General features: G+C 48.3%; 1 long non-coding RNA gene and 1 other non-coding gene across 3 annotated transcripts; both read left to right on the forward strand.

The window, feature by feature from the left end:
• The first annotated feature begins 555 nt into the window (after window positions 1–555).
• LOC147047745 (uncharacterized) lies at window positions 556–9,670 on the forward strand. 2 transcript variants are annotated; one of them, XR_015068010.1, is made up of 7 exons: window positions 556–7,268; window positions 7,705–7,884; window positions 7,986–8,083; window positions 8,217–8,270; window positions 8,353–8,673; window positions 8,822–9,089; window positions 9,419–9,670. It is a non-coding gene; the product is annotated as an uncharacterized LOC147047745 (long non-coding RNA). The 2 variants fall into 2 exon arrangements; XR_015068009.1 differs by having other exon boundaries at window positions 8,217–8,673.
• Window positions 1,288–1,477, forward strand: LOC147047746 (U2 spliceosomal RNA). Its single transcript, XR_015068113.1, has one exon. It is a non-coding gene; the product is annotated as a U2 spliceosomal RNA (small nuclear RNA).
• Window positions 9,671–20,424: the final 10,754 nt, after the last annotated feature.

Genomic DNA, 20,424 nt, shown 5'->3' on the forward strand with positions numbered 1-20,424 from the left:
TCATTGGGGGGTTGTTTGGGTTGAGGTTGTTGTTTGGGTGGTTGGGATTGTTGTTGGTGTTGTTGTGGTTGTTGTTGTTGTTGGTTGTGGTGGTTGTTGTTGGTTGTGGTGGTTGTGGTGGTTGTTGTTGTTGGTTGTGGTGGTTGTTGTTGGTTGTTGTTGGTTGTGTTTGTTGTTGGGGGGATGTTGGGGTTGGGGTTTGAGGGGTTGGGTGGGTTGATGTTATTGTGGTTGTTGTTGGGGAGATCGATGTTATTGGAGTGGTTGTTGGGGGGCTGATGTTGTGGTTGTTGATGTTATTGGGGTTGTTGGGAGGTTGTTGTTGGGGGGTTGTTGTTGGGGTTGTAGTTGTTACATCCGAAGCAAAAAAATCTTGAGTTTTTTGTTCGAATACCGAATTGTTCGAGAGCCGGGACATTCGAAAATAATATATTTTATGGGTCAGGGCCAATATATATATATATATATATATATATATATATATATATATATTATTTATTTATTTTCGAATGTCCCGTTTCTCGAACAATTCGGTATTCGAACAAAAAACTCAAGATTTTTTTGCTTCGGATGTCGGGCGAAATTCGGTTGTCGAACCTCGCGAGATGAGGCAAGAGGACCCACATGCCAACTGATTCCGTTCGTTATTACATTCTCACTACTCTGAGGATTGCATGAACTCTAATCATGCCTCCAAATGAAGCAAGTGGGAGTAGTAAAGTCATCCTAAAACACAAAGACGCTCCAAAAGCAATGCGACAGTGAGCTGTGGTGGCGCGATCGGACCAAATTAAGCTCTCTGCGCACAAAGGTCACCTTAAATTTTGGAAAGTCCATTAGGACTTTAAAAAATATTTTATAAATTTCAGCGGCCGCTCTGTCACAATAATGCGACCAGCGCGGTGCAGTTGCGCGGTCGGGGACGCGCGACAGTTGCAAAAATGACGTTTATTTATTTTATTTTGTTTGCTTGGAACGGATTCAAAATATTTTCCATTATTTGTAATGGGAAAACATGATTCGGAAATCGAATGATTCACTTCTCGAACAGCCTTCTGGAACGGATTGTGTCCGAAAACCGAGGCTCCACTGTACGTAGAATTACAAAACATACACAACAAATACAAAAGTAAAAGTAAAACATACTTTGGCCTGCCAGTGAAAAACTGGGTACTTTACTTCGACTGTTTTAACTTAGTAGCTTCGCGATGACGCATCCGAGGTCGGCTGTTAACTTGAATTGGTAGTCTCTTGATTGAAGTCGTTGCCTCAGACCCATTTCTGCTTATCGCTTCTCGGCCTTTTGGCTAAGATCAAGTGTAGTATCTGTTCTTATCAGTTTAATATCTGATACGTCCCCTCTCTGGAGACCACATATTAAATAAATTTTTGGAATAGGGAGGTGTAATAGGGGCTTGAGGGTTTGAGGCATTCGAGGCCAGCTGCAGAACCGGCGCTGGTTGGACGCCGAAGCTCGGCAGGGCCGGGGGCACTTAGAAAATATTCGTCAAGTTGGCGTTGATCTCCAGGCGGAGACCGTTATTTTTCGTCATTGGAGGCCGGCTGCGGAACCGGCGCTGGTCGGACGCCGAAGCTCGGCAGGGCCGGTGGCACTTAGAAAATATTCACCAAGTTGGCGTTGACCTCCAGGCGGAGACCGTTATTTTTCATCATTCGAGGCCGGCTGCAGAACCGGCGCTGGTCGGACGCCGAAGCTCGGCAGGGCCGGTGGCACTTAGAAAATATTTGCCAAGTTGGCGTTGACCTCCAGGCGGAGACCGTTATTTTTCGTCATTCGAGGCCATCTGGGGAACCGGCGCTGGGCGGACGCCAAAGCTCGGACGGGCCGGTGGCACTTAGAAAATATTTGCCAAGTTGGCGTTGACCTCCAGGCGGAGACCGTTATTTTTCGTCTTCGAGGCCGGCTGCGGAACCGGTGCTGGGCGGACGCCAAAGCTCGGACGGGCCGGTGGCACTTAGAAAATATTTGCCAAGTCGGCGTTGACCTCCAGGCGGAGACCGTTATTTTTCGTCATTCGAGGCCGGCTGCAGAACCGGCGCTGGTCGGACGGCGAAGCTCGGCAGGGCCGGTGGCACTTAGAAAATATTCGCAGAGTTGGCTGGGAGCTCCGGTCGGAGACCGACATTTTTCGTCATCCGGGTTCGACCCGGGAACCGGCGTCGGGCGGACGCCATAGCCACGCAGAGCCGGTGGCACTTAGAAAATATTCGCCGAGTTGGCGGAGACCGTTATTTTTCGTCATTCAAGGCCGGCTGCAGAACCGGCGCTGGGCGGACACCAGAGCTTTGCAGGGCCGGTGGCACTTAGAAAATATTTGCCAAGTTGGCGTTGATCTCCAGGCGGAGACCGTTATTTTTCGTCATTCGAGGCCGGCTGCGGAACCGGCGCTGGGCGGACGCCAGAGCTTTGCAGGGCCGGTGGCACTTAGAAAATATTCGCCGAGTTGGCTGGGAGCTCCGGGCGGAGACCGACATTTTTTGTCATCCGGGTTCGACCCGGGAACCGGCGTTGGGCGGACGCCATAGCCACGCAGAGCCGGTGGCACTTAGAAAATATTCGCCATGTTGGCTGGGAGCTCCGGGCGGAGACCGACAGTTTTCGTCATCCGGGTTCGACCCGGGAACCGGCGTTGGGCGGACGCCATAGCCACGCAAAGCCGGTGGCACTTAGAAAATATTCGCCAAAAGTTTGTCATGACCTCTAGATGGAGACCGGCAGTTTTCGTCATTCGGGGCCGACAGGGGAACCAGCGCGGAGCGGACACATTTGCTCGGAAGAGCCGGTGGCACTTAGAAAATATTATGTGTCTCGTGAGCTCCAGGGGCAGACCGACGTGTTTCGTCATGCGTGGCCGACAGGGGAACCAGCGCGGAAAGGACTTTTGTTGCGCTGGCATGGCTGTGAGGGGTCCGCCCCCATACTCGTTCCGATTGTGTTTTGGAAAACAGGGGTAAAGTTAATGAGTACACTAACTAGGGGGACCAACACATTGTACTCTGGCGCACCTAAATACCAAAGTTGGTACTGCACCCCTGTGACTGGTGGCACTTAGAAAATATTCGCCGAGTTGGCGGGGACCTCCAGGCGGAGACCGTTATTTTTCGTCATTCGAGGCCGGCTGCGGAACCGGCGCTGGTCGGACGCCGAAGCTCGGCAGGGCCGGTGGCACTTAGAAAATATTCGCCAAGTTGGCGTTGACCTCCAGGCGGAGACCGTTATTTTTCATCATTCGAGGCCGGCTGCAGAACCGGCGCTGGTCGGACGCCGAAGCTCGGCAGGGCCGGTGGCACTTAGAAAATATTTGCCAAGTTGGCGTTGACCTCCAGGCGGAGACCGTTATTTTTCGTCATTCGAGGCCATCTGGGGAACCGGCGCTGGGCGGACGCCAAAGCTCGGACGGGCCGGTGGTACTTAGAAAATATTCGCCAAGTTGGCGTTGACCTCCAGGCGGAGACCGTTATTTTTCGTCTTCGAGGCCGGCTGCGGAACCGGTGCTGGGCGGACGCCAAAGCTCGGACGGGCCGGTGGCACTTAGAAAATATTTGCCAAGTCGGCGTTGACCTCCAGGCGGAGACCGTTATTTTTCGTCATTCGAGGCCGGCTGCAGAACCGGCGCTGGTCGGACGGCGAAGCTCGGCAGGGCCGGTGGCACTTAGAAAATATTCGCAGAGTTGGCTGGGAGCTCCGGTCGGAGACCGACATTTTTCGTCATCCGGGTTCGACCCGGGAACCGGCGTCGGGCGGACGCCATAGCCACGCAGAGCCGGTGGCACTTAGAAAATATTCGCCATGTTGGCTGGGAGCTCCGGGCGGAGACCGACAGTTTTCGTCATCCGGGTTCGACCCGGGAACCGGCGTTGGGCGGACGCCATAGCCACGCAAAGCCGGTGGCACTTAGAAAATATTCGCCAAAAGTTTGTCATGACCTCTAGATGGAGACCGGCAGTTTTCGTCATTCGGGGCCGACAGGGGAACCAGCGCGGAGCGGACACATTTGCTCGGAAGAGCCGGTGGCACTTAGAAAATATTATGTGTCTCGTGAGCTCCAGGGGCAGACCGACGTGTTTCGTCATGCGTGGCCGACGGGAACCAGCGCGGAAAGGACTTTTGTTGCGCTGGCATGGCTGTGAGGGGTCCGCCCCCATACTCGTTCCGATTGTGTTTTGGAAAACAGGGGTAAAGTTAATGAGTACACTAACTAGGGGGACCAACACATTGTACTCTGGCGCACCTAAATACCAAAGTTGGTACTGCACCCCTGTGACTGGTGGCACTTAGAAAATATTCGCAGAGTTGGCGGGGACCTCCAGGCGGAGACCGTTATTTTTCGTCATTCGAGGCCGGCTGCGGAACCGGCGCTGGTCGGACGCCGAAGCTCGGCAGGGCCGGTGGCACTTAGAAAATATTCGCCAAGTTGGCGTTGACCTCCAGGCGGAGACCGTTATTTTTCGTCATTTGAGGCCGGCTGCAGAACCGGCGCTGGTCAGACGCCGAAGCTCGGCAGGTCCGGTGGCATTTAGAGACCTATTCTGAATTACACCTAACACAACTTTAGATCTATTGAATGAATAAATGAATGAAGTCGTTTAAATAATGATTTTGGTTAAATACTAGGTATATACAGAAATCCTACAGCACAAAATGGGCAGAGTTTACTTATGTGAAAAGGAGTGGGAAGAGGATTTATTGAATTTATTTAATCTATTTTAATTCCCAGGAAAATTTGGATTTGCTCTAAATCCTGATTTAACCAAAGGATGGTGCCAAATTTTCACATACGTCTTAATAGAACGTATTAAACACTTAGTTAAATTGATAGAAGTTGTTAATAAGAGCGAGTGGAGTAACATGAGACCTTGTTTGAAAAGGAGTGGGAAGAAGACCTATTTAATTTATTTAATGGGAAAAAGTAAGACTTATTTATCTTATTTAATCTATTTTTATTCCCAGGCAAAATTGGATGTGCTGCAATTCAAAATTTCACCACATGATGGTGCCAAATCTTGACTATAGATCTGATAGGACGTACTAAACGCTTAGTTAAATTGATAGGTTGGTCATATGAGGAGTGGAGTAACGAGATCTATTCTGAATTACACATAGCGCACACAACTTTGGATCTTTTGAATGAGACCTGAGGACGTATTAAACGCTTAGTTAAATTGATAGAAGTTGTTAAGAACGAGGAGAGTAACACGAGATATGTTCTGAATTACACATAGGTACACACAACTTTGGATCTTTTGAATGGATGAATATTTGATAATGATAATTTAAATTATGACGTATAAATACTAGGTATAAACAGAAAATCTACTACACAAAATAGGCAGAGTTTAATTGTTTGAAAAGGAGTGGGAAAAAGACTTATTTAATTTATTTTGACATGAGACTTGTTGTGAATTACACAACACAACTTTGGATCTTTTGAATAAATAAATGAATGAGTAAAGTCATTTAAATTTTGATTTTGTATAAATACAAAAGGTATAGGTATAGGTAATACAGGTATAGACGCAAAAACTACTACACAAAATGGGCAGGCTTTACTTGTTTGAAAAGGAATTGGAAGACGACCTACTTAATTTATTTAATGGGAACATGTAAGACTTATTTAATTTATTTCATCTATTTTTGTTCTCAGGCAAATTTGGATTTGCTACCATTCCATATTAATGAGAAGGACACTAGGAGTTATTTGCAAGTTGCAATACTGTTGGTGGATCAAACACGGCTGTCTGCAGCCAGTGGAAGTTTTAATAGGTGTTTAACATAAATAGAGGAAGAAAGGGGTACTCACTTGAGAAGTCCTCACCAACGTCCAACCATTGTGGCTCCTGGTGAATGATGCGAGCCTCCAACTGATTTGTATTTTTATTCTTCTTACAGTGGAAAACACAGCCAACAAACACCGTGGAATGTACACAGCTACACATTGCTATTGCTTTGTGAACGCTAGCTACATCGACAACTTTAGTCAAACTACACAAAAGTAAATCACTTTAAACACAATGAGTCGTATTTACCGTGTACGGTCTAGACGTTCCAGTTATAAGCAGAAAATAAAGACATTTCTGTTGTATGATAATCGTCGTGTTTGTATCCACCGATTTGAATCTTGGCGACGTAATATTATCTAAAAGGGTAAATTAGAGTTAAATAAAGTTCTTTTTTAATCAACGCAATCATTTACAGCCGTTGTCCAGGAAAAATCATCGAAATTCGGGCATTAGTGGCAGGCAGCAGACGCCGAATTCGACGTCACCCCCCCCCCCCCACACACACACACACACACACACACACACACACTGGCGCACTCACTCGCTTGCTTTTCAGGGCTACAAAAGTACTTCTTTTTAAAAACAATGAGTTGTATTTACCGTGTACGCTCTAGACAGTCCAGTTGCAAGCAGCTCTGGTTTCGTAGATATTAGACATTTATTTATATCGCGATGACGTCACCCAGCCCCCCCTTTTTCTCCAAATGGACCCAAAATGGTACCGTTCGTTTGTGCTTCGTTTGTGCTGGTTTGTGCAGCAAAAAGTTTCGTTTGTGCTGCTCCGGTTTCGTAGATATTAGACATTTATTTTATAGCGATGACGTCACCCAGCCCCCCCTTTTCCTCCAAATGGACCCAAAATGGTACCGTTCGTTTGTGCTTCGTTTGTGCTGGTTTGTGCAGCAAAAAGTTTCGTTTGTGCTGCTCCGGTTTCGTAGATATTAGACATTTATTTTATAGCGATGACGTCACCCAGCCCCCCCTTTTCCTCCAAACGGACCCAAAATGGTACCGTTCGTCTGTGCTTCGTTTGTGCTGGTTTGTGCAGCAAAAATTTTCGTTTGTGCTGCTCTGGTTTCGTAGATATTAGACATTTATTTTTATCGCGATGACGTCCCCCAGCCCCCCCTTTTTCTCCAAATGGACCCAAAATGGTACCATTCGTTTGTCCTTCGTTTGTGCTGTTTTGTGCAGCCAAAAGTTTCGTTTGTGCTGCTCCGGTTTCGTAGATATTAGACATTTATTTTATAGCGATGACGTCGCCCAGCCCCCCCTTTTCCTCCAAATGGACCCAAAATGGTACCGTTCGTTTGTGCTTCGTTTGTGCTGGTTTGTGCAGCAAAAAGTTTCGTTTGTGCTGCTTGTTTTTTTTAGTTATTACACATTTAATTTATAGCGATGACGTCACCGTATGTCGTCGCGAATGTCAATCTCTTTGAATGCTCCCGATGCAAGACGAATACAAGGTAAATATGTTCTTAGCCTTTTTTTTCTTTTTAGCTTACAGAAAACTTTCACTGCGGGAAATGGCTTTTAGTGCTTTTAGTGCTTTTAGTGTTATCGTGCTCATTGATTAATTTCCTTGTTATCAATAAGCCTATATGATAATTTATTTCAATTACATCTGACGTGAAAACGGTTAACCGCAACCTATATTACCTGGTGAGTCTATGTCTGTTCCAAAACATTAATTAATGCAACAATTAATACATGTATGTGAAGTTGATGACAGCGAGAAAAAGAAACTTGAAAACGTGAAAAAATAACTTTATTTTTCAAAGGGAACCTTATCAACACTTTTTTTTTTTCAACAAATCAAACAATGCATCACTGCACTGTGTAGAACACAGCATGTGGGAAGATCTTAGTATTTACTGATGCTGCTTTCACTCCACTTCCCAGGTCATTATAGATCTCCCAGGCATATGCAGTCCTCCTGCAGTATGCCACATAATGCCCAAGAGAATCCTGGGTCGGTCCTGGTTCAAAGCCAATAACTGCTCTCAAAGTAAAAGTATTTTCTTTTAGCTCCAGACTGGAGGGAAATCCAAGTAAGGTAACTTCCTTGCAACTGCTACCAAGGTCAGTGTCAAACCACACAGACTCTCCCAGTTTGTAGCTGTGAGTAACATTACCTGAACACACATCCTTGCCTGTGCTGTTGTCCTGTGTTTTGAATGAAGACGGACACTGGGAAGGATTTTCAATTGGCCTGAGGCAGAGAGAGTCCGAAAGGCTGAGTTCCTTTTCAGCAGCAGTCTGAAGATGAGCCATGCCGCAGGTCTGCAGGACAGCAATGTTTACACAAACAAGTGAAACTTGCCTTATTACTTGGCCTAAATTGCAGTACTGTGAGGAGCATTGTCTTATCAAATAAACACTTGGGATATTCCTCATTGCGCTCTCAATTACAGTGGAGACGTGGCATTGTGCATCAATTTGGAGAGCACCAGAGGTCAGGAGGACAGGTTTGAATATTTCTCCCAGCAGTTCTTCCCTCAGTGAGTATACCTGTGGGTTCACACCGTGTGTTGTGATGGTTTTCACCAGGTGGAGGAATTGGTTCCCACGTTCATAGTTCAGAACAGTCTTTTCAAATGAAGAACTTTCACAGAAAGAACAGCATAAGCATTGACAGACAGCATCAAATGCACAAGTATTGAGCACAGACACTTTTGATGTGCGAAGTTTAACAGGCTGTTGATGGTTCCCGTTTTTCAACAATGGTACCTTGACTTTTTTCCAGCCCACTTGTGTATCAATATGCAGCCATTCAGGACAAGGAGAGAGATATGAAGTTGTCTTTCTTTTTTTCGGTGGGACCGCTAAACCTCTCCAGTTTTCAACTGCATTGTCATCCATTGGAAGACTGTGAATAGATGCATCTGGCTCCCCTCCAGGATGAGATTTTTTTTCCCTTTTGTTTACTACTTCAGTTTGAGAAGTAGTGCAGACATTGTCAGGCTCTTTGACAGTCGTGGCATCACACGCATCTTTTTCACTTTTTTGTTTTGCACAGCAAATCCGCATGTTTCCCTCAATGAAGGAAAGATGACGAGCAACAAACCGGTCCACACGAATGGGTAGGCTTTCATGCTTGAAAAGGCCTTTTTTTATGTTTTTGAACTCTGCTTCAACAGCCGCGGAACTTGCAGTGATGCTGGTGCTTTTAAAGAGAGGGACCATTATTGCTGTCCAGAGTGGCAAGTAACTTCCAAGTCTTGTTATGTGGGGAATGATCTCAGGGAGGAAGTGGATGTTGTCCTGATCCCCATCAGCCATGGCAAGTGACCTGCTCTCCTCACATATTTCTGTCACCCACTGTCGGACATTAGTTTGGATGTGCTGATTTAATGCATCACCTGGTTCTTGTCCCTCAACGTCCTCATCTGAAATGGGGACAAATTCTTCTGCAATTTGCGCTCTCAAGTATTTCTTGGACTTTTCTGATGGGATAGGGGCTCCAGAATTGTCATTACCCTCTGTCTCACTCAGTGCCACAATGGTGATAGCACGAAGAAGTTCTTTTGCATATTGCAAACATTGTGACTTAAGAAGCTGTGCTATTGACCTGACAAAGAAATCCTTAACACGAGGTATTTTGTTTTTCAGGCAGTCCCATCGGCAGATCATCTTAATACAGTGTGCTACATCTACCCTGACAAAACATGGGGGTAGATGTCCAGGTTGATTCCCACGTGAAATGTTAAAGCACTAATGTAGCTCTTCAGGTCAGGATGAGGGGTAAATGCTTTGACGAGAGCTCCAAGAATCGCCAGAGAAAAGTCACTCACTGCTTCTTTAGGAACAGATGCACCTGCATGGATCCATTCCTTCAGCCACTGTGTGATAGCATTAATAATGCTTCTCTGACAGCATCTGCACAACTGGGACACTGGAACTGGTATGCCCTGTCATAACACCCTGATACAGGAAGATATGGCCAGACGTGCCATTCGGTCTCATCAGTTTTTTAACTATTGAGCCAGTTGCATCAACACATAATATTGGGTGAGATTTCTTTAAGCTCTTGTACACATGCATTTGTGTTTGACTCCAATAGTGACAGAAAAACTTGTCAAGTCCAATGTCTTTGATGCTGTCACTGTGAGGTGAACTGTATTTCAACATCTGCAATGAGAAAATTGGATTTTTGTCACCTAATGCCAAATCATTTTTCTCTTGCTTTGCCTTGCGCAGGGTGGCCAAATTTGGCAGGTGGCTTGGCTCAGAGTGTCCGAAGTCCATCAGTTTATTTGCCTGTGATGCTCGCCATACATGTGGTTCCATCCTGCCCTCACAAAGTTCCTTGGCTACCTGCGCACGCAACTGTCCAGATAGAAACCGCTTTGAGCTACCAGTGTGAAGGGAGTCATCACGGTTCTTAATGAAACAGTTCAATATTATTGGGCTGTTAATTTCTGGCTCTCCGCCACAATTAATGTTGAGAAGGCCATGACACTCCTTGCAGTATCCTCTGATTTCCATATAATTATTTGAGACCGATGGATAGACCTTGGCTCTTTTAAAAACAAATGTGCAAGGAATTTTGACTGTTTTCCAGATGTGTTCATTTATGATGTGGGTCCAGGTGCCAGGCTTCAAAATGGTATAGTTTCTTTTTTGGGTTTGACGGTTCTTATCTTTGTATTGAGCCTTTTTCGGAATAAATTCCATCCACTTGTCAAAAGGAAAATGAAGCTGAAATGGCAGTTCAGGACCTGATTCCGAGCTTGCTTCACTGCTAGTTTCAGGATCAGGTTCATCATGACTGAATCCCAGAGCTGACCAGATATTGTGTCGGTTTGTTTTTACAAAGGTGTACAGAGCCTTTGCAGACATCTTCTTTTCCAACTGGTCACTCAGATCTGTCCACACAGTAGCGCTTGGAGTGGCTATGTTGGCATTTTCAAATATGGCCTCTTTTGATGAGCAGAGAACTGTAACAATTAAATCATTGTCTACTGCTGGTTGTTTTGGCATCTAGTTGAAGGACAAATAAATATAATCAGGATTCATTGCTTGAATAATTAAAATTACACATGCGCGTTAATTATAATTGCTATGCATGGACGGAAAAATGATGCAAAGGGAAATTTATTTTGACATCAAAATGTATTGAGCATGCTTTCTTTAGAAATTTAGTTTTCTTGGTCTGTGCAAATTACACGCGTCTAATAAGACAATGTTAGCTAATTAGCTATTCAGACTACCTGCGGTGTTTTTAATTCTATATTGTATGAACTCGGTTTTTCTTTACACATTTTACTTACATTGGTTGATGGTCGATCGTCACTTCCCAGAAAAAAACACTTTCTGTCACTCACTGTTATTAAATCTTCGCTTGAAAAAGTTGTACGTCTTTGTTTTTCACCACCCTGTTGCGATATGTCTTACCGGCCTGCAGAGGTCACTTTGCATGGTAATTAGTTGGATAATACATGTGTAAGAATTGAGGAGTTATCAGGATGTCAAGTGAAAAATTGTTAGAATAAAATACATGACAGGGGGTTAACGAAGATGCATGATTTTAATAATGAAAAATTGCAATGGCACAAACAAATGGTTAATCAACGATCTATGGAGCAAGGATTTGACATCTCTCGAAAATAAATTAATATTAAATAAATGGCAAATTGAATTATTCACAGCGCAAACAAAACTTTTTGCGGCACTAACAATCTGTAACAATCTGGGTCCAATCGTCTTGCATCAGGAGCAGTCCAGGAGATTGACATTGTTGACATTCGCGACGAAATACGGTGACGTCATCGCTATAAATTAAATGTGTAATAACAAAAAAAAAAACAAGCAGCACAAACGAAAATGTTTGCTGCACAAACCAGGGTACATTTGGAGGAAAAGGGGGGGCTGGGTGACGTCATCGCTATAAAATAAATGTCTAATATCTACAAAACCGGAGGAGCACAAATGAAACTTTTTGCTGCACAAACCAGCACAAACGAAGCACAAACGAACGGTACCATTTTGGGTCCATTTGGAGAAAAAAAGGGCTGGGTGACGTCATCGCGATAAAAATAAATGTCTAATATCTACGAAACCAGAGCAGCACAAACGAAAATTTTTGCTGCACAAACCAGCACAGACGAAGCACAAACGAACAATACATCGAATTCTGCGTCTGCTGCCTGCCAGTAATGCCCGAAATATCTTTATTTTCTGCTTATAACTGGAACGTCTAGAGCGTACACGGTAAATACGACTCATTGTGTTTAAAGAGATTTACTTTTGTGTAGTTTGACTAAAGTTGTCGATGTAGCAAGCGTTCACATAGCAATAGCAATGTGTAGCTGTGTAGCTAACCCTAGCTGAAACGTAGTTGTATCTGTGAATGTTGGTTGAGGCTAAATGCTAATCTTCTATTTTATTCCTTTACATTCCACGGTGTTTGTTGGCTGTGTTTTCCACTGTAAGAAGAATAAAAATACAAATCAGTTGGAGGCTCGCATCATTCACCAGGAGCCACAATGGTTGGACGTTGGCGAAGACTTCTCAAGTGAGTACCCCTTTCTTCCTCTATTTATGTTAAACACCTCCTATTAAAACTTCCACTGGCTGCAGACAGCCGTGTTTGATCCACCAACAGTATTGCAACTTGCAATTAACTCCTAGTGTCCTTCTCATTAATATGGAATGGTAGCAAATCCAAAATTGCCTGAGAACAAAAATAGATGAAATAGATTAAATAAGTCTTGTTCCCATTAAATAAATTAAGTAGGTCGTCTTCCCATTCCTTTTCAAACAAGCCTGCCCATTTTGTGTAGTAGTTTTTGTGTCTATACCTAGTATTTATACAAAATCAAAATTTAAATGACTTTACTCATTCATTTATTTATTCAAAAGATCCAAAGTTGTGTTGTGTAATTCACAACAAGTCTCATGTCAAAATAAATTAAATAAGTATTTTTCCCACTTCTTTTCAAACAAGTAAACTCTGCCTATTTTGTATAGTAGATTTTCTGTTTATACCTAGTATTTATACGTCATAATTTAAATTATCATTATCAAATATTCATCCATTCAAAAGATCCAAAGTTGTGTGTACCTATGTGTAATTCAGAGCATATCTCGTCTTACTCTACTCGCTCTGATCAACTTCTATCAATTTAACTAAGCGTTTAATACGTCCTCAGGTCTCATTCAAAAGATCCAAAGTTGTGTGCGCTATGTGTAATTCAGAATAGATCTCGTTACTCCACTCGCTCATATGACCAACTTCTATCAATTTAACTAAGCGTTTAGTACGTCCTATCAGATCTATAGTCAAGATTTGGCACCATCATGTGGTGAAATTTTGAATTGCAGCACATCCAATTTTGCCTGGGAATAAAAATAGATTAAACAAGATAAATAAGTCTTACTTTTTCCCATTAAATAAATTAAATAGGTTTTCTTCCCACTCCTTTTCAAACAAGGTCTCATGTTACTCCACTCGCTCTTATTAACAACTTCTATCAATTTAACTAAGTGTTTAATACGTTCTATTAAGACGTATGTGAAAATTTGGCACCATCCTTTGGTTAAATCAGGATTTAGAGCAAATCCAAATTTTCCTGGGAATTAAAATAGATTAAATAAATTCAATAAATCCTCTTCCCACTCCTTTTCACATAAGTAAACTCTGTCCATTTTGTGCTGTAGGATTTCTGTATATACCTAGTATTTAACCAAAATCATTATTTAAACGACTTCATTCATTTATTCATTCAATAGATCTAAAGTTGTGTTAGGTGTAATTCAGAATAGGTCTCTAAGTGCCACCGGACCTGCCGAGCTTCGGCGTCTGACCAGCGCCGGTTCTGCAGCCGGCCTCAAATGACGAAAAATAACGGTCTCCGCCTGGAGGTCAACGCCAACTTGGCGAATATTTTCTAAGTGCCACCGGCCCTGCCGAGCTTCGGCGTCCGACCAGCGTCGGTTCTGCAGCCGGCCTCGAATGACGAAAAAAAACGGTCTCTGCCTGGAGGTCCCCGCCAACTCGGCGAATATTTTCTAAGTGCCACCAGTCACAGGGGTGCGTACCAACTTTGGTCTTTAGGTGCGCCAGAGTACAATGAAATGGTCCCACTAGTCAGTGTACTCATCGACTTTCCCCCCGTTTTCCAAAACACCACCAGAACGAGTATGGAGGAGATGGGGCTGGTCTCCTCTACGGCGGTGAAAACCCCGTCCTCGACAGCCCAAAGGTTTGATAGCGACCTGGAAAGCGCCGTGGCACGCGCTGGAGGTGGGCACTTCGAAAAAGTGGCAAAATGTCACTTAGGCAAAAAAGTGACTAAGTGCCACCTCTCAAAAAAATGACTGTCACCTCTCGAAAAAACCACTGTCACCTTTCGAAAAAACGACTAAGTGCCACATCTCGAAAAAATGACAAAGTACCATATCTCGAAAAAATGACAAAGTGTCACCTCTCGGAAAAAATGGCAAAGTGTCGCCTCTCCGAAAAAATGACAAATGCCACCTCTCCAAAAAAATAACAGAGTGCCACCTCTGCGAAAAAATGACAAAGTCTCACCTGCGAATGTGGTGCCTCCAAGGAAGTGGAGGACGGCTCCTTAAACACAGGCCGAGAGCGAATGCTCCGCATCCAAGGAAAGCTCCGTGGAGGACGGCCGCCTCCTTAAACACAGGCCGAGAGCGAACGCTCCGCATCCAAGGAAAGCTCCGTGGAGGACGGCCGCCTCCTTAAACACAGGCCGAGAGCGAACGCTCCGCATCCAAGGAAAGCTCCGTGGAGGACGGCCGCCTCCTTAAACACAGGCCGAAAAATAACAAAGTGTCAACTGCGAATGTTCTACATCCAAGGATGGAGCGTGACGGCCGCCTCCTTAAACACGGGCTGAAAAATGACCATGTGTCAACTGCGAATGGGGTGCATCCAAGGATGGAGCGTGACGGCCGCCTCCTTAAACACGGGCCGAAAAATGACAGTGTCATCTGCGAATGTTGTACATCCAAGGAAGGAGCGTGACAGCCGCCTCCTTAAACACGGGCCGAAAAATGACCAAGTGTCAACTGCGAATGGGGTGCATCCAAGGATGGAGCGTGACGGCCGCCTCCTTAAACACGGGCCGAAAAATGACCAAGTGTCAACTGCAAATGTTGTACATCCAAGGATGGAGCGTGACGGCCGCCTCCTTAAACACGGGCCGAAAAATGACCAAGTGTCAACTGCGAATGTTGTCCATCCAAGGAAGGAGCGTGAGGGCCGGCTCCTTAAACACAGGCCGAGTTTCGCCCCGGACGGGCCGTCTTCTCCCGGCGCCCGCCCGCGTACGCCCCCCATCCCCAGTCGCCCGTCTGCTCCCGGCGGGCCTCCGAGTACCCCCTCACCCAACTGACCGACTGGTACTCATGACCTGTCTTGGTAGGGCCCCCATCGGCCTCGGCTTGCCGACGTCGGGTGGACGGTTCCTACCTACTGCGGGTCGCACTCAGGCGCCGCGGCCGCCGCGCGAGCGTGCGTTCCCGGTGCGCGAAGACCTCTGCAAAGAAACGAAAGTATAGTTTGCGAATGTGGTGCATGCAAGCAAGTGGAGGACGGCCGCCTCCTTAAACACAGGCCAAAAAATGACCAAGCGTCAACTGCGAACTTTGTCCATCCAAGGAAGGAGCGTAACGGCCGCCTCCTTAAACACGGGCCGAAAAATGACCGAGTGTCAACTGCGAACTTTGTCCATCCAAGAAAGGAGCGTGAGGGCCGGCTCCTTAAACACAGACCAAGTTTCGCCCTAAACACAGACCAAGTGGAGGACGGTCGCCTCCTTAAACACAGGCCGAAAAATGACCAAGTGTCAACTACAAACTTTGTCCATCCAAGGAAGGAGCGTAACGGCCGCCTCCTTAACCACGGGCCAAAAATGAACAAGTGTCAACTGCGAACTTTGTCCATCCAAGGAAGGAGTTTCGCCCCGGACGGGCCGTCTTCTCCCGGCGCCCGCCCGCGTACGCCCCCCATCCCCGGTCGCCCGTCTGCTCCCGGCGGGCCTCCTAGTACCCCCTCACCCAACCCACGGCACTCCGGTTGGTCCAGCGATAGCCGGCCGGCGTCCTACGCCCCGGTGCGCGGAGCCGTACGATACTGGCCCGGGGTGCTCCATGATGACTGTTGGGCATCCCACTCCCGGTAAACGATATAGCATGTTTGAGAAGAGCCTGGTGCTAAATGATTTGCATACGACCTGATTCTGGGTCAGGGTCTCGTAAGTATCAGAGCAGCTACATCGCTGCGATCTATTGAGAGTCAGCCCTCAATCCAACCTTTTGTCTGCCGGTGTCACATCCGGGGGCCGGTTCGGCATCCCTCCCGCCGGGGTAGGCTGCCACCAGGGGAGTGGAAATTACGCCGCGGCGGAAGACAGCGGTCACCTCCAGCACTTCCATACATCCAGCCACGGAGGTGGCACTTCCACACTTCCAGCCACGGAGGTGGCTCTTCCACACTTCCAGCCACGGAGGTGGCTCTTCCACATATCCAGCCACGGAGGTGGCTCTTCCACACTTCCAGCCACGGAGGTGGCTCTTCCACACTTCCAGCCACGGAGGTGGCTCTTCCACACTTCCAGCCACGGAGGTGGCTCTTCCACACTTCCAGCCACGGAGGTGGCTCTTCCACACTTCCAGCCACGGAGGTGGCTGGCTGGTACCTCCACACTTCCATACTTCCAGCCACGGAGGTGGCTGGCCGGTACTTCCATACTTCCAGCCACGGCGCTGTCAAAAATTGTGAAAGCCCATTCATTTACAACGGCGTGTCCGCCAGGTGGCGATATTTCCCGGTTACCGGAGGCTGCACGGCTGGAGATTGTCAGAGCGCATCCGAGCCGGCGTGGTTGAGCGTCAGGCCTCGGCACTTTGGGTGGATCTTCTAGCCACGGAGGTGGCACTTCCACACTTCCATAGCTCCAGCCACGGAGGTGGCACTTCCATACATCCAGCCACGGTGGTGGCTCTTCCATACTTTCATAGCTCCAGCCACGGAGGTGGCACTTCCAGACTTCCATAGCTCCAGCCACGAAGGTGGCACTTCCATACCACCAGCCACGGAGGTGGCTCTTCCATACTTCCATAGCTCCAGCCACGGAGGTGGCACTTCCATACCACCAGCCACGGAGGTGGCTCTTCCATACTTCGAGACCTCCAGCCACGGAGGTGGCACTTCCACACTTCCATACATCCAGCCACGGAGGTGGCTCTTCCATACTTCCAGCCACGGAGGTGGCTGGCTGGTACTTCCATACCTCCATAGCTCCAGCCACGGAGGTGGCTGGCTGGTACCTCCATACTTCCATAGCTCCAGCCACGGAGGTGGCTGGATCTTCCATACTTCCATAGCTCCATAGCTCCAGCCATGGAGGTGGCTGGCTGGTTCCTCCATACTTCCATAGCTCCAGCCACGGAGGTGGCTGGCCGGTACTTCCATTGCTCCATACTTCCATAGCTCCAGCCACGGAGGTGGATGGCCGGTACTTCCATACTTCCATACCTCCATACTTCCATAGCTCCAGCCATGGAGGTTGCTGGCCGGTACTTCCATAGCTCCATACTTCCATACTTCCATAGGTGACTGGCTGGTACCTCCATACCTCCATACTTCCATAGCTCCAGCCACGGAGGTGGAGGTGGCTGGATCTTCCATACTTCCATACTTCCATAGCTCCATAGCTCCAGCCACGGAGGTGGCTGGCTGGTACCTCCATACCTCCATACCTCCATAGCTCCAACCACGGAGGTGGCTGGCCGGTATTTCCATACTTCCATACTTGCAGCCACGGCGCTGGCGAAAATTGCACTAAGTGCAAAAGCCCATTCATTTACAACGGCGTGTCCGCAAGGCGGCGACATTTCCCCGTTACCGCTGGCTGCGTCGGCAGGAGATGATCCGAGCGCATCCGAGCGCCTGGAACTCTGCGCCGGCGTGGTCGAGCGGCTGGCCTCGGTAGTTGAGGTACCAGGGGTGGCCTGGGGACCTCCAGGCGGGGCTTGTGAGAGAGTGAAGCCGAGCGGCTGGAACTCTGGGCCGGCGTGGTTGAGCAGCATGCCCGCGGAGGTGGCACTTCCACACTTCCAGCCACGGAGGTGGCTGGCACTTCCATACTTCCAGCCACGGAGATGGCACTTCCATACTTCCATAGCTCCAGCCACGGAGGTGGCTGCACTTCCATAGCTCCAGCCACGGAGGTGGCACTTCCATACTTCCATAGCTCCAGCCACGGAGGTGGTTCTTCCATACTTCCATACTTCCAGCCACGGAAGTGGCACTTCCATACTTCCATAACTCCAGCAACGGAGGTGGCTGGTACTTCCATACTTCCATAGCTCCAGCCACGGAGGTGGCACTTCCAGCCACGGAGGTGGCACTTCCACACTTCCAGCCACGGAGCATGCTGGCACTTCCACACTTCCAGCCACGGAGGTGGCTGGCACTTGCACACTTCCAGCCACGGAGCATGCTGGCACTTGCACACTTCCAGCCACGGAGCATGCTGGCACTTGCACACTTCCAGCCACGGAGCATGCTGGCACTTGCACACTTCCAGCCACGGCGCATGCTGGCACTTGCACACTTCCAGACACGGAGCATGCTGGCACTTGCACACTTCCAGCCACGGAGGTGGCTCTTTCTTCCTTCCCTCCCTCCATCCATCCATCCATCCATCCATCCATCCATCCATCCATCCATCCATCCATCCATCCATCCATCCATCCATCCATCCATCCATCCATCCATCCATCCATCCATCCATCCATCCATCCATCCATCCTTGCTTGGCACTCGTTGTGGAAGGCTAAGTCGGCGTGATCTTGCCCAAAAAGTCCCTCCTCACCTCCAGCTGGAAGTGGAACAAATCCTCCACCTGCTTGGCCGAGGTTCTAGAAGCCAGCGGCTCGCAGAATGTTGCCAAAGTTTCACTGGAAGGAAAAGAAAAGAGGCGACCGAGTGCGCATTTCACCTACCGCTGATTGTCCACTAGAGAGAAGTGTTACTCCGTCGCAGAATCTGCACCGACGCACTAGGCACCCTTCGAATTTATGGTGCCGGTGCGGGTGTTCTGGGTGCAAAAAGGCCCCCCAAGTGGTAGAAAAAAATCAGACTTTGTCTTTTAGGTCGAAATTAATGCCAAGTTTTGAAATGCTTGGCAGGGGTGGACCAGGGCCCGTTAAAAGTGCTTGGCCGGGGTTCTGGAACCGGGGCCCGGTGGAAATGCTTACCCGAGGTTCTGGAAGCCCGGTTCGGCCTGATCTTGCCCAAAGAGCCGCTCCTGAGCTCCAGCTGGAAAGTGGAAAAAAGAACCGGGGCCGGTTAAAAAAGAACCGGCCGGCCCGGTGGAATTGCTTAGCCGGGGCTCTGGAAGCCTACGCCGGCGTAATCTTGCCCGAAAAGCCGCTCGTGAGCTCCAGCTGGAAGGTGGAAAAAAGAACCGGGGCCGTTTAAAAAAGAACCGGCCGGCCCGGTGGAATTGCTTAGCCGGGACTCTGGAAGCCTACGCCGGCTCATGACAAACGAAAATTTTCTAAGTGCCACCGGCTCTTCCGAGCAAAAGTATCCGCTCGGCGCTGGTTCCCCTGTCGGCCTCGAATGACGAAAAATGCCGGTCTCCGCCCGGAGCTCATGACAAACGAAAATGTTCTAAGTGCCACCGGCTCTTCCGAGCAAAGGTGTCTGCTCGGCGCTGGTTCTCCCGTAGGCCTCGAATGACGAAAAATGCCGGTCTCCGCCCGGAGCTCATGACAAACGAAAATTTTCTAAGTGCCACCGGCTCTTCCGAGCAAAGGTGTCTGCTCGGCGCTGGTTCTCCCGTCGGCCTCAAATGACGAAAAATGCCGGTCTCCGCCCGGAGCTCATGCCAAACGAAAATTTTCTAAGTGCCCACGGCTCTGCGTGGGTACGGCGTCTGCCCAACGCCGGTTCCCCCGTCAACCTCGAATGACGAAAAATGCCGGTCTCCGCCCGGAGCTCATGACAAACGAAAATTTTCTAAGTGCCCACGGCTCTGCGTGGGTACGGCGTCTGCCCAACGCCGGGTCCCGGGTCGAACCGGATCACGAAAAATGTCGGTCTCCGCCTGGAGCTCACAGCCAACTTGGCGAATATTTTCTAAGTGCCACCGGCTCTTCCGAGCAAAAGTGTCCGCTCCGCGCCGGTTCCCGGGTCGAACCCGGATCACGAAAAATGTCGGTCTCCGCCTGGAGCTCACAGCCAACTTGGCGAATATTTTCTAAGTGCCCACGGCTCTGCGTGGGTACGGCGTCTGCCCAACGCCGGTTCCCGGGTCGAACCCGGATCACGAAAAATGTCAGTCTCCGCCTGGAGCTCACAGCCAACTTTGCGAATATTTTCTAAGTGCCACCGGCTCTTCCGAGCAAAAGTGTCCGCTCGGCGCTGGTTCCCCCTTCGGCTTCGAATGACGAAAAATAAACGGTCTCCGCCTGGAGCTCACAGCCAACTTGGCGAATATTTTCTAAGTGCCACCGGCTCTTCCGAGCAAAAGTGTCCGCTCCGCGCCGGTTCCCGGGTCGAACCCGGATCCAGAAAAATGTCGCTCTCCGCCTGGAGCTCACAGCCAACTTGGCGAATATTTTCTAAGTGCCCACGGCTCT

The sequence above is a fragment of the Syngnathus leptorhynchus genome, chromosome 13, assembly GCF_054491065.1.
Source record: "Syngnathus leptorhynchus isolate UIUO chromosome 13, UIUO_Slep, whole genome shotgun sequence".
Classification (NCBI taxonomy): Eukaryota; Metazoa; Chordata; class Actinopteri; order Syngnathiformes; family Syngnathidae; genus Syngnathus; species Syngnathus leptorhynchus.